Raw genomic sequence first — 15,155 nt, 5'->3', positions numbered from 1 at the left:
ATAACTGAGTGGAACAATACTAAATAATCTCAAATTTATTATTGTGACCTGGTTTCAGAGGCCATGTTCTAGTTCCTCAGTAAGGGTAGCCTGTTTATTTCACTTACTGAATATTTACCCAACAAAATAGAAGACAAAGTTTATCTGGGAGTCAACATTCTAATGCCATTGTACTGATTGAAGGTTGCCTCCCAAGCACACGCTGTCCCTCTCTGCTTTCTATAGCCTGAAAGAGACTTTTGCTAGCATACAACAACTTAATGCTTCACTTCTCCTCATGCTCCCAAGGGTGACTATGTCAGGAACCACCAGATCTCTCTTTGTTCTGCTCCAGGCCCAAATACTTGAAAGCAGCTCAGAGTTACACTCTCTTTGGAGCAGTCCTACAGTCTTTCATTGCTGGGAATATGAGAAAGGTAGGATCTATGGCAAGTCTATTACTGTGAATAAATAAGTATGTTATAAAAAGAAATAAGTTATACACACACAGTATAGAATTTATACAACATCTAACAGGCACATCTATGGATTTTGGTGCACATTCTACCTGAGCAGTAATTCCCAAATGTGGATGGTATCAGGATCACCTAATAAACTTTTAAATACATAGATCCCGGAGATTCTGATTCAGTAGGCCTAGGGTGGAAGAGACCTTATTCCAAAAGGTCCCCAGGTGATTCTGATATAAAATCTCTGTTGACCTTGGTTTGGAAGTCACTGACCTAGAATACAATACTTATCTACCCTAAATACAGGTCTACATAAATCCAAGCTACTCAAATACCCACTGTTTCCTACTATGAGAATTTTTGGTTCATTCTTTAGAACAAAGAATTATTTTATTTATTTAAATAAAGTGTATAAAGCCTACCTCAAAACTAGTATGATGTCCATATAAACAATAATGGAAATGTATCACCCAAGATGGAAATTCTAACGTTTTACCTCTACCATGGGTACCATCAATACCAAAATATCTCTCTAGATGGTATGGACAAGCTCAACACATGACAGAAGGAAAAAAGTAAAAAGAGAAGTGGAAAAACATGGTAAGACTGAACTCATGATTTTGCAGTGTGTTTCAGTGACCATGTGGGCCAACGTTTGAGTGTTTCTGTAACCCAGTACTCACTCATGAAGGCTACTTAATACCAAGATAATTTTTATTTGATAAACAGGGTCTTACATAGGGTCAATATTAAATCAGAAGCCAACAGCTTAAATTCAACAATGCATACCTATACCAAAGGCATAATAATGATAATAAATGGCAATAGGAGATCTCTGAACAAAGATCAAGTAATACTTATATTAAAAAAAAAAAAGACAGGGGTGTCTCGGTGGCTCAGTCAGTTAAGTGTCTAACTTTGGCTCAGGTCATGATCTCATGGTTTGTGAGTTTGAGCCCTACACTGCGCTCTCTGCTGTCAATGCAGAGCCCGCTTTGGATCCTCTGTCCCTCCCTCTCTCTCCCCCCTCCAGCTTGTTCTCTTTCTCAGAATAAATAAAAATAAACTTAAAAAAAAAAAAAAAGAGTAAGATATCCTTAGTGAGTAAATAGTATAATAGCATGAAATATGGAAAATAGTTAAAGTGCTATTCAACAGATAGAACAAAAGAAATCTGAAAAACCACAAAGAATACATATGTATAGGAATACAGACATACAGAAGTTTAAACAAAAACAAAATGTTACTCTAAACTAATATTAATCATGAAAACAAATAATTTGTCAACTTGATTGCTCCTTAAAAATACGGAAACAAATACAGGAAAGAAGGAAATCTAGGCAATAGGTTAACCAAGAAATGGGGGAGGGGGATTACACATTTATGAATACCCAAAAGACACGACAAGGAGAGAAGGAGCAAAAGACCTTGTCTAACAAGTGGTCAGAAAAAAAAATTATAAATAAAATTTACTACAAAGAGGTAACCAAGTCACTATATTTTAGTCTCAATATACATTCACAACAAAAAATTTTGTTGTGTGTGAGAGAGAGAGAGAGAGAGAGAGAGAGAGAGAGAGAGAGGGGGAGACAGACACCAACTGAGCGCACGTGCATGTGTGTCCAGGGGAGAGGGGCAAAGAGAGACAGAGAATCCCAAGCTAGATCCATGCTCAGTGTGAGCCCAACATGAAGCTCAATCCCACAACCCTGGGATCATCACCTGAGCCGAAATCAAATATTCTAAATAGGAGTGGAAAGATAAAGATACAAATAAAACAGGGAGGCCTGGATGGCTCAGTCAGTTAAGCGACCATACTCTTGATCTCAGCTCAGATCAAGCCCCAAGGTGGGCTGTGCACTGGCAGCAAGGAGCCTGCTTGGGAATCTCCCTCTTCGCTCCTCTCCTGCACACACTGTCTCTCAAAATAAATAAACACTAAAAAAAAAAAAAAAAAAAAAAAGGAAGACACATGGAGCACCTAGGTGGCTCAGTTGGTTAAGTGACTGACTCTTGGTTTCAGCTCAGGTCATGATCTTGCAGTTCTTGGGCTTGAGCCCCACACTGAAAACAATTAGGGTACCCTCTATTATTATACAATAGTTATATATCATACCTCTGGGAATGTAAACTATCTTGTATCTGCTTTATGATATATGATAATGACCATGTTATGTCAGAGTTTTGTTATACCAGAATTTATAAAGAAATAAAAAGTAGTGGGCTGAAACAATTTAGAACTTTCGGTGGTCCAACTAGACAATACTAAAACTACGTACTAACCAACCCTGGCCTCAAACCATGGTCTGTTTTTACCACAGGGAAACTACTGAAGGACTCTGAAAAGGTTCTGAGTTAGAAGAGGTAAATAAGCTCAAAATCTGAACAGTGGTGGTACTAGACCTTTAACTTTAGCGACAGCCAGAGCCTAATAACGCACTGTTTACATGGACAACCTTTAAAGTTGGTGACCAAAAAAAATAAATAAATAAAATCTGACAAATACATACTGAAAACCTAATGTGTGCCAGTGCACAGGTATACTATACTCAAGTGCAGTAATGATGTAAAGTTTTCATGCTGTTTTTCTATAGATATACACTGATACATATTTCTGTCAAAAGAGATCTAAATAAATGAATACATATAGGGGAGTCTGGGTGGCTCAGTCGGTTAGGCGTCCAACTTCAGCTTGGGTCATGATCTCACAGTTTTTGAGTTAGAGACCCACATCGGGTTCTGTGCGGACAGCTCAGAGCCTGGAGCCTGCTTTGGATTCTGTGTCTCCGTCTCTCTCTGCCCCTCCCCTGCTTGTGCTCTGTCTCTCTCTCAAAAAGAAATAAACAAAAAAAATTTTAATGAATATATATCAAATAATTAGCTACAGAACCAAATGCAGCAGGATATTCTGTGAAACGCATAGACTATTCAGAGCCAGTATGGGGAAGAATAAAAAAGGCAGATGTACTTGTCCTACATCTATGACCTCAGGTATATCACTTTGCTTCTTAGGTTTCTTACCTGTAAAATGAGGGGATTGCCAGATGACTTAAAATTTCCTCTGGCTTTAACATTCTACACTTGTTTTTAGGTTATTAAATTCATCCCTGTAGGTAAGAAGGGAACAAGTATCCCCACTTCCCAGCTATAGAAATCAGATGGACATTTTAACTGCATCCATCAAAGCTGTACAAAAGGATGGAGCAAAAGGTAACTTCCTAGCTTTGCAGTCCACTTGTCTGTAACCAAGAATTAGGCAGAAGTCTCTAAAATCTATTTAGATTAAGATGGCTAAGGCACACCACTCTACTGAGTGGCATTTATATCTGAAGTTGATGAAATTTGATGAGGTATCTCTGTGTCAGGCGAAAACACCACAAACATTAGACACAAACCTACCAGACTGGTTCTTTCCTCCCTCCATTAGGATATGTTTTTTATACTAGACAGTCTGCTCAAAGTGAAGGTACAATCACTATTTGTGTAACTCCCCACACACTCCTTGCACACAGAGTATCAAGACATCTGCTTTTCAAAAGCCGTAACAATCTAGGACATTTTAGGATTCGGTTGCCACATTTCTTGTTGGGGAAACTACTGTATCATCTACCCTCCTACAAAATAAGACACTCTATTTCTTTAATTTTAGTGTGAAAAATGCTTAGAGCCATAGTTATATACTTGATAGGATACTATTTAGCCATTAGCTAAGATGAACACTTACCTAGAAGTCATTAAATTGGCAAATATCTACTACTGAGAACAGTTCAGAATGAAAACAGGACTCTGAATAGTTATTACAGACATCTCAAAATCTATGTACAATTTGGCTCTTACTCAAAGTCCACTTACTCTTATATTAAAAATAATTCAAACAATGGGGATGAGGAGGGATAAAGTATTAGAAACAAAAAGCTCGGGTTAAAAAGACACTGGTCTCCAAAGGAACAGGTTAAAAAACATCCAGCAATAAGAAAGTACATTCCTGTTCAAGTAACATAGGGTATCTAACGGGAAAATGTGCATAACAGACAACATGAAGGAAGATTACAAAAGAGGATACAGAACAGGATTCCAACTTTTCCAACTTAGTTTTTTATTTTCTTTTAAGTTTATTTATTTTAAGAGAGAGAGAAAGAGAATTCGGGGGAGGGGCAGAGACAGAATCCCCAGCAGGCTCCGCACTGTCAGCACAGAGCCTGATGCAGGGCTCAAACTCATGAACCGTGAGATCATGACCCGAGATGAAGTCAGACACTTAACCGACTGAACCAACCAGGTGCCCCCCAACTTAGTTTAATAAAATGAAACAAAACTATACAAATAGCATTCCTGGTGAGATCCCCCTACCTTAAGTCAGGTGGGTATTGTATCTCGCCTGGACTGATGCAATGGCCTCTGAACTAGTTTCCCTGTTTCCCTTCTTTCTTGCTCCCTTACCACCCATTTTTCACACATTGGCCAGATTTCTAAAATGGAAATTCATGGGGTGCCTGGGTGGCTCAGTTGGTTAAGCATCTGACCTCAGCTCAGGTCATGATCTCGCAGTCCGTGAGTTTGAGCCCCATGTCCGGCTCTGTGCTGACAGCTCAGAGCCTGCAGCCTGTTTCAGATTCTGTGTCTCCCTCTCTCTCTGCCCCTCCCCCATTCACATTCTGTCTGTCTCTCAAACATGAATAAACGTTAAAAAAAATTTTTTTAAATAAAATGGAAATTCATGATCAGCAAGGAGACTTCCCTTCTGAAACCTCCCATGGGAAAACTTGTAAGCTCAAATCTAAACTCTTTTACCTGGCCTACAGGGTCCTTTAGGGCCCTATCAGCAGATCTGCATCTAGCCTCATACACTCTGCTTTAATCATATTAAACTGCTTTTAGTAGCCAGAACATTTTAGGCTTCTCTCCTCCTGCCTCTGGACCTTTGTACATGCCATTCCCTCTTCTAGGAATATATAAACAACTAAACTCCTACAAAGTCATTGTATAAATACACTAGTACAAGTGCCCAAAGAGGTGTAGGCAAGAAAAATATTGTAACATCTTTATCTAACATCAAGATTAAAAAAAACCCTCAAATATCCACACTATGTGTATAGTGTGCTGTCCTCTGTTTTTTAGGAAGGATACACAAACACATATGTTAATACATGAATAGAATTTTCTCTGGAAGGATGTATGAAAAACTGGTAATATTTATTACCTGTGGAGAAGAAAACTGAGGGATCAGAAGTGGAAAGAAATTATTTTTCATTATTACCAGTTTGTATTGTTTGATATATCTCTCCCCACACGTTTGTATTTAATGTGGTAGTTACAAAATACTTGTATAGCACTGTTACATTTTGTCTTTAAAACTGTATTATTACCTGTACATGTCCATTTACAAAAGTGCAGGGAAAAAACCCAAAAGGAATACACCAAACTGTTAATAGTGTTTATCTCTGTGGAAAAAAAATAAAAGGGCTACTTCTTTAGGGTTTAGTATAGTTCTACAATTATTAGACTCTTCCAAAGAATGAAACTAAATGCTACTCGGATGATACAAAAACAGATTAAGGCCAAATGTGAGGAATGTTCTAAGAATTGCCTCTGTAATGTCAATTCCTTCTACACTTGGGCAGATACACGGCTGCCAGTACCCTCCCCCTCCTGCCTTCTTTCCTTCATGCCTGCACTTCTCCCACAGTGTCCTAGCAAGGCTTTGAATCCACCCAAGAAGTCTAAAGTTTTGAGAGAGAGCGGGCGAGCGTGTGCACATGGGAGGACAGAGTGGGAAAGAGGATCCCAAGCAAGCCCTGCACCACTGGCGCAGAGCACGACGTGGGGCTCAAATCCATGAACCATGAGATCATGACCTGAGCCGAAATCAAGAGTTGGACACTTAAGTGAGTGGTTACCCAAGACACCCCAAAACCACCCAAGAAGTCTAGACTTTATTGCCAGAGTAAACTAGACAAAAACTACTTTTATTATCTCATTATATTTATCAGAAAGCTTCAGTCCTATTTCCTACTATATTGGATTCCTTTCAAAATTATACAATACAGGGCACCTGAGTGGCTCAGTTGGTTGAGAGTCCGACTTCGGTTCAGGTCATGATCTCACAGTTTGTGAGTTTGAGCCCTGTGTCAGGCTCTGTGCTGACAACTTGGAGCCTGGAGCCTGCTTCAGACTCTGGGTCTCATTCTCTCTCTGCCCCTCCCCCATTTGTGCTTGGTCTTTCTCTGCCTCTCAAAAATAAATACATTAAAAAAATTTTTTTAATTATACAATACAAACAGAAGAAAACTCAGATCATCTAGAATATAAATCTATAGGGTTGTTTTTTTTTTTTTTTTTGAGAGAGAGAAAGAAACAGAGTGGGGAAGAAGGGCAAAGGGGGGATGGGGGAGAGGGGAGAGAGAGTGAGAATCTTAAGCCGAGAATCCATGCTGATCCCACAATCCTGGGCTCATCACCTGTGCCAAAATCAAGAGCCGGACGGACACTCAACTGACTGAGCCACCGAGGTGCCCCTCTATTGGTTTTATATAAACATTCTGGTTTATATCTATAGTCTCCTCCCTATATATACACACATACCTTTGTGCATACATTTGATAATTTGCTTTATGTAAAAGGTCTCAAATCTCTCCATTTCAATGTATTACTATACATAATATAATGGTTTCATGACATTCTATTATATAGACATTCACAACTTAATCAGTCCTCTATTGTTGAATATGGTTAGTCCCAAATTTTGGTAATTCTACTTTATTAAAAAAAAAAAAAGGAAAAATTTATTTGCGTTACAAAATCTTATACAAACTAGAAAAGCTAGAAAAAGTTACTCCAAACTTAACCACCCTTGCACTACTAGTTCTTTATTTTATTTTGACCAGTGTTTTCATGTCTGTTTTGTCTTTTTCCTGGGGTATTCATTCAATTACACACTAAGTTCTTGCTATGTGCCATGTTTTTGGTTTTCTTTACTTTTATTCCATAACAATTTCTTTTTTTGGAACTATATTAAAAAAAAAATCATAGACATTTTGCTGGCTAAGAGTCTTCCCAATTAGTTTCTTTTTGTGGTTGTCAAACTTCACTCCCACATGGGGTATGGCCCTGTTTACTCATCCATTTCTCTGCTGCTCAAGAGATTTTGATTAATGTCATTTTCTCATCCACAAAGTCCCAATTTACTTGATTCACTTAACTTCTGTACAGTCTGGTGGTCATCACTGTAGCTTAATGCAAAATATATACATTGACCCACTATTCTAATGTCTACAGATTATCACTTTACTTCTATATAGCACATTACCGTTACAAATACATGGATTTCCCCCTAACAATACTTCATCTAACTGCCACAGCCTATAACAAGGTAGATACATCATTTTACCAATGAGGAAAGGAAGGCACAAGGAAGTCACCCTTGATGGACTTGCCCAAGGATACATAGCTATTAAGCTGCAGTGACTAAACCTTGGTGCCCTACTGGGATTAAAATCGAATTTATACTGCTTCTGAATTTCTTGATATACCTAGATCAAGGTCTCTCCTCCAGAAAGCCTTTCTCAAAATCTTTCACCAACTCCTGTAACAGACTACCCTCTCTGCATCCTGAACACACTTTTATCAGAGCACAAACAACACTTAATCTCTTCCCTATACTCAAGACTCTCAGAAAAACAATCTTTTTCTTATTTAAGAAATCCCTGGGGATTCAAATCCCCAGTATGTAACACACTGCCTGGCACAAAGCAGAAAGGCAAGTGTTCAAAGAATGGAATGAATACAAGTATTCAACAAATACTACAAATATTTAGAGTACATCCAAATATTCAGGTTGATCCAATTCAAATCATTTCAGAGAAATTCACACTCCATGATATCTAGAACAAATTAGGTTCAAATATAAAACTTGTATTCAAACAGATATTGTCAGTATAGAAAATGTATTTCTTACGTGCCACTTATATTAAGAGCAATACACTAGTAACAATAGGTAATAATAAAAAAAATAGACACTTCTAAATAACTGTCTTAGGAATCACAAGGTCTACAAGCTTAAGATTTAGACATCTTATTAAGACTCTCAATACTTAACTTGAATGGGGAGGTAACAAATTAGTATAAATTGTTAATTATGCTGGAGTTAATATGACATTTGCTTTCAAAATCTTGTTTTGTAGAATTTATTTTACAGTTAAAAAAAATTTTTTTTTGAGAGACAGCACACGTGTAAGCAGGGGAGAGGGGCAGAAGAGAGAGAGAATCCCAAGCAAAATCCACACTCAGTGTGGAGCCTGACATGGGGCTTGATCCCATGACCCTGGGATCATGACCAGAACTGAAATCAAGAGTCAGAAACTCAACTGACTGAGCCACCCAGGCGCCCCAAATGATATGTGGCCTTTTACAAAGTAGGCTCCATGCCCAATGTGGGGCTTGAACTCATAAGAGTTCCTGCTGAGATCAAGAGTCTCATGTTCTATGGACTGAACCAATCGAACACCCCATTTTACAGTTTTAGACCTGAGTCTGTTCATTGTTTAAAAAAAATTTTTTTTCTTTTTAAATTATAATTAGGTCATTGGAATAGTCTTAATGACAGTATTTCTGTCTTGGTCCGCCATCTACAACTGTCTACCAATCGGTGCAGAGCTCTTGTGCATGTTGGGCACCTGTAGAAACATGCATGCAAGCAAACAAGCACCGATTTAATACAATTTAATGTCTATATTCCACAATAGGATGCTACAGGGAACAAAGTAAGGAGCTGGATGACAGAGCTGTTCCATAGCTCAGAACTATTGCTTCTCAAATGTTTCCACTGTAGTACCTAAACAAAGGGCGATTCTTATTCCCTAGGGACTCATGACCCACTTTGCTGAAAACCTGGGTTCTCTTCAACAGTCTATACAGAGTTCCCATTCTGATCCTAAAATATGTATTTGCTTTAATGTAAAAATTTAAAAATTACTTACCAGTCAAATTACTTAACTCACCGCCCCCTCAATGAGCACAATTGAAGCTCCAAGAAGATGGGTCATGCTTATCTTGTGGCTTCAAGTACCCCGGAATCATACCACTTTGTACCCTAAGGGTATTCATATCCCAGTTTGAGAAACAGGGATCTAAACAATTAAATTGCCATAATACTTAAAAGTGACCAACACGTTCCTACAACCCCATTCCCCAAACTCTTAAGGCTAGTTTTCTCAACAGCTTTTTAAATCAGTATTGTTTTTCTTTTCAGGAGCTCATTAATATGTACTCTGTGTCAACACTCCTTAAAAAAACCTGCAGGGCACAAATTATTTCTTGAGTGACAGAATCCTAGCACACAGACCTGGTTCTTGCCACCTATCAATGTACTAAGCTGCTCATGGAAAATAGATTTGAATAGTAGAGTTTTCACTCCTGTTCCCTTCCTCCTATTTGCTCCAACACAGCTTGTAAGAAAAATCTTAGTAGTCACTTAGTTGATTCATTCACATAAGCTTATCTAATGTCAGCATTTATAACTCCCAACCTTTCCCTTTTGCCGTTACACAAGTGCAATTAAATTATTTTCACATTTTCTAAGGGACAAGAAGGATGTGTACTCTAATAGCCTGAGAAGAGATAATTTTCCTCCCCAGAACCCTACTTTGTTGTTTATGAGATTCCAAAGCCTAGTAGATGTCAATATTTATGAGGCCTGTTTCAAGTTCCCTATAATGTCCATTATATTCTATAGCAGAAATTGTAGGCTACAGTAAATTGTAAGTGACCCCTTAAAATGTTTCAAAACGTTACTCATAATGAATATAATACTGATACAAAAATGGGTCATCAACTAGACTAATTAAAATTAATTAAGACAACTTTTATCTAGGATCCATTTCCAAAAAAATAGGATTCCATCTATTGCTCATCAAAATTTCAAATTGCCACAGGCCATGGACTCTTGACGTCTTTTGTTAATAATCAAAATATACGTTCCAAGGGTTTCTGCAGAAAAACAACTATTTCCTGGGGTCTATGTACATGCTCAGAATGGTACTTAATGCTTTATACACATTCTCACCAACCTAGAGCCTAGCCTCTGTAATTGGTGTTCTCTCACAAATGGGGACCATAGGAGTAGAGAAGTTAAGTAACGTGCTCAGTGTCACCCAGCTAGTATACGCCAGTGCAGAGTTTCAAACTGAGGACTCTGACTATAAAACTTGTATGCCCCCAATTATTCACTGTCCTGCATCTTCTATACCCAAGAACAACATAGCAAATCCTCCAACCCCAGAAAGGATTTATTACTCCCATTTTCAAGACCAAGAAATGGAAAGAGCATTTACCTCTCCGTGGCTGCAAAGTCAGTTTCAGGAGAGAACACAGAACCCAGCTCTCAAGCCCTGGTCAGCAACCTGTCCACTAGTGCATCTTGGTCTTTGGCTCCAGATCTGTGACCATTCTAAAACAGAAACATAAATCATTTTATGAACACCAAATACACACAACTGCACATATAATATGGAAAGCAAATTGAGGGCAAGATAAAAGCTGACAAAATTGGTTAAAAAACAATATACTTGTTCTGATACATCACATTACTAAATGAGGCATTCCATAAATTCTACCAAACCAATAATAAAACACTTATCTCTTTATATATTTGCTAAATATATAAAGGACTAAAGATCTGTGGTTATCAAAATAGCACCATTGGGGTGCTTAGCTGGCTCAGTTGGTGGAGCATGAGACTTGATCTTGGGGTTGTGGGTTTGAGCCCCATGTTGAGTCTACACCCAACAGATTACTGAAAAAATAGTAACTTCATATTACTGAAAAAAATAATAAAATCTTAAAAAAAAAAAAAAACCCATTATGACCTTGCAGGGAAATAATGGCATACGTATATATATTCGAGCTGACAAAAAAATTAATTCTTATAGATGTAGTAATTAATAGTCCTTTAACAGTATTATTTCCTTATCTTCAGGAAGGAAGGGCTTTCACTGTCTTGAAATTCCTAGAAGTACAGCAATGAAATACTTTTTTTGTTAGCTGATAATTTTATCCCCAAATTACAAATATATGAATCGTCAAGTTTTAAGCTTTAGGTAATAGTAGAGTGGAACTTACTTCCAAAAGAAAAAAAGAAAAGAAACTTCCAAGTGAAATGGAAGTGCTAAATTTGAATTAAGAGTTTCCAAAGAATTTGGCATATAAGGTACAACTACAAAGGAATCTATCTCGTAATTAACTAAAGCTCACAAAACTAAGCTAATATAATACTTTCTTAGAAGCTAAAGAAAAGCCTTCTCTGTTGAGAGGCAATTTACATCTTGAAAAGAGGATTAGCATATCTAGTCCAAGAAACACTTTTGTATTAGAGTCCATATAGTGTTACTAGCATGCCTCAAAGGGAGGAGATTTTATATACCTGAACATTCTAGAGGTAACTAAAAATGAACACCAAGTATAGAAAAATCACTATTCTCAATGCATACATTAGCAGTCTATAAGCAATGTCCCATCTTTGCACTGAAATATTAATCACTAAGAAAATGCAGACCTGCCGGTGAAGATCTGAAGATGGTGACTAGAGAAAGTTTAATGTTTAGAAAAACAAACATGGTACGCCAAATCCACACATCCAACTGCAAACCAGGGTCTTCAAGGCTACGCATTATTTGCCATTATTGTTCTTTCCAAACCTGTATGCTCTTTCTCAAAGTATTAAATTATGACAAATTTTAGTTGTTTGAAGAGGGACCTAATTTCTGGCCAAAGAGCCTGAAGTCATCAGGGACTGAGACAGGTCAGTAAGGTAAACAGATGATCAACTAAGTCTCTGGTTTAAAAAAATGAAATGGAAGCTATAGATGATGGGGAGTGAATTTGATGCCAGTAGCAAAAAAAGTTTCTAGAGGTGGACTTTTTACCAGCAGACACCACTGTGAAAGGCTCTGCCACAGGACTCTCCCTTGGGGCCCTAGTCAGCCGCAGGTGGCCTCTGCACTCCCAAAGAACTCCCTAAGCCACCCAAAGAAGTTCCTCATTTTTGTGTGTTCTTTAAAGCTATATCTTAAACCTCTTAGAATTGGAATAGTCTTAAGAATGACTTTTACAACTTCTAAATTTTCTTATGTTGGTTAAATAGACCCCTAAGGATGACTTTCACAATTCCTCTTAAATATTTTCTTATGTGGGCAAACATTCCTGTTGTAATCTTCATGTTATTGATTTAAGTTATAAGCTCCTTTCGGTAACCTTATATCCTCAATTCATTCTCTGTAGATTTCATTTTCCAATAAAAACAAAGTATGAATCTGGCATATAGGAAATCTCAAAGGACAGCAACTCTGTGGAGTCTACACCACTGAAAGAGCATAAATAACATGGAAGACTAAGAGGCTGATGACTGCATATGGCAGAACTAAACGAAGAAACAAAACATGGTTTGTGGAGCATAACACTAACCAGGGAAAACAAATTTTATTCCTGGCCCAATATAGATCTTCTGGATTTTAATTTTTAACCTGTGTAGAGATTATTTTTATAAGTAAAACAGACCACCTGCCATCCACAATGTGGAAAATCTCACAAACGCAAAAAAACTACATAGACTAATTTATTAAACAATTAAGCATGGTTCTATTACCAAACCTGCACTTCATCAATACTACTGTATTTGTTAGTGCAATTTTACTTTTACTGTAGGAGGAGGAGAGAAGGGACATTTTGTAGAATTTGAAAAAGGATGTTGAAAGACTACTGTAGATGCAGATTGCTGCAAAATCCTACAGGTTGAGCAGACCCAACAACTTTGTTTAGTGCCAGCCTGTTTTAATTTCCTCATAAATTTAACAGTCTTAAAAAAAAAGTTAATCAAGATTTCCCTCTCTCCAAAGCAACCCGAGTTAATGTATCAACTGCTGCTGCACGATACTATATTAAAGTACTAGAATACTTGAGGAAAAGGGAAAAAGAGATAACTCTGACAATTCAGCAGGAAGCTTTTTAATGACTTAAGACAGCTGAGGACAGTAAACTTAATATACATGTCCTGTTTAACTTCTTTTGCCGCCTATAGGGAACTTAGATTTTTAACTTTCCTACTTGTTTTAAACTCAAAGCTTGAAGACTACTTATGCGAATGTTTACTTAACGCTGAACTCTGAGCTACAGGAAGTCAGCTACTAAAGAGTAGTTACATTAGGCGTAGATATTTATAAACCAACTGCAGCTAGCGACCCAGGATTCAATTACAACATCAACCCTCATATTTCAGCGTATGGGCAAATTACCAGTGGAGTCAAGAATAAATTCATTCTGCCCTACTGGAGCTTTAGATCAGGTTGCACAATCCCGGGGCAGAAGTGCCTTCGCCTAGCCCTAAAGCATCAGGTACTAAATACTGTACCAACTCAGTGTCAGGACATTTTAAAGCGGGAGGGAAACTCAAGGGTCGCCTAAACCAATTCGACAAGCCCATAATCCCGAATTCAGGAATTTGTCACGTCACGAGATCAGAATGAAATTAAGTTTCGATCCCTTTGAGATCTCTTAGCGCACAAAGTCAGGCTATCATTACAAGAGGAGTCCGACCCTGGCTGTAGGAAAACGACTCGGTGCGGAACTCGAGTCTCTTCCGCCCACTGTGTGGGGCCGCACCAGTCAGGTCCAGCGAGGAGCTGGGGCGCGAGTTTGGGGGCGCAGCCGGGCCCGGCGGGGGCGGCGAGCGCGCGTCCCCCCGCCCGCTCAGGCAGCGTCGAGGCGCGAGCAGCTCAGCCAGCCTTGCAGAGGGAGCTCTCGGCAGCTCTGGGGTCTCTCTGCTCGCAGCCGCAGCAGCGCCGCCTGCGCCACTCGGCGGAGACGGAGACCAGAGGCGGCGGCGCGCGGACTGGGAGCGACCGCAGAGCAGCCGAGCGGCAGGGGTACGCTCGCAGAGCGGCCGGGGTAGGTTCCGGGGACCGGGCAGGCTGGAGGAGGGGCAGCCAGAGAGGCGTCGGCCAGGGCCCGACACTCATACTACCCGGACACCGGGCTGCGCGCGCGCGCGCGCGGCGACAGTGGTTCGGGACCCTCGAACAAGGCGGGCGCGGGAGCCGGGATGCGGAGATCGCCTCTCGGCTGAGGCCACCCGCCGCGGGAGGGGCGGAGGGCAGAGGGCGGGCCGCGGCCGGGCAACCAGTCGGGCCAAGAGCCGGCCTCGAGGGCAGAGACAAAGGAAGGAAAATGGAGTCGCCGGCGCGCGGGCCTCTGTTGCTGCCGCCGCCGCCAGAGGCCTAGCGCGCCGCCAGGAGGGAGGCCTAGCGGGCGGGTGTGGGGGGGGGGGGGGGGGAGGGAGGCGGCCGGGCCGCGGCGGCGACGGGCAATGGCGGCGGCCGCGCCGCAGCAGGGACGGTAGAGGGAGACAAACACCCCCCGGCGGCGGCGCTGGCGCCGGGCTGCAGCCAGCGCCGACCGGAGCGGCCCCATCGTGACACCTAGAGGCGGCCCGCGAAACCTCCTCCACCCCGGGCCCCCTTACCTCCGCGCCACACCCCCTGCAGCGCCCGCTCCGCCGCCGCTCCACCGCTCCGGCCACCCGGCGTCCCCGGACAGCTCAGCACACCCGCACCGGCTACCGCCGCCGCAGCTGCCGCCAAAGAAGCAGCTCCGCGCACGGTTTAATCGCTCCACAGGCTCGGACACAAAATGGCGGCGGCGCGGTGCAGTGCGCCTGCG

General features: G+C 40.6%; 1 protein-coding gene across 3 annotated transcripts in view; it reads right to left on the bottom strand.

The window, feature by feature from the left end:
• Window positions 1-15,155, bottom strand: part of CTCF (CCCTC-binding factor) — a 47,667-nt gene extending 32,512 nt beyond the window's left edge. For 2 of the 3 annotated variants that reach the window (XM_042970321.1, XM_042970324.1), the window contains exons 1-3: window positions 14,959-15,155; window positions 10,778-10,893; window positions 9,425-9,537 (exon numbers count right to left, since the gene is read on the bottom strand). The gene's annotated coding sequence lies outside the window, so the exon portion shown is untranslated. The remainder of the gene's footprint in view (window positions 1-9,424; window positions 9,538-10,777; window positions 10,894-14,958) is intronic. The other variant, XM_042970322.1, reaches the window with a different exon arrangement.

This window comes from Panthera tigris, chromosome E2 (genome assembly GCF_018350195.1).
Source record: "Panthera tigris isolate Pti1 chromosome E2, P.tigris_Pti1_mat1.1, whole genome shotgun sequence".
Classification (NCBI taxonomy): Eukaryota; Metazoa; Chordata; class Mammalia; order Carnivora; family Felidae; genus Panthera; species Panthera tigris.
This window is presented reverse-complemented; position numbering and strand designations above follow the sequence as displayed.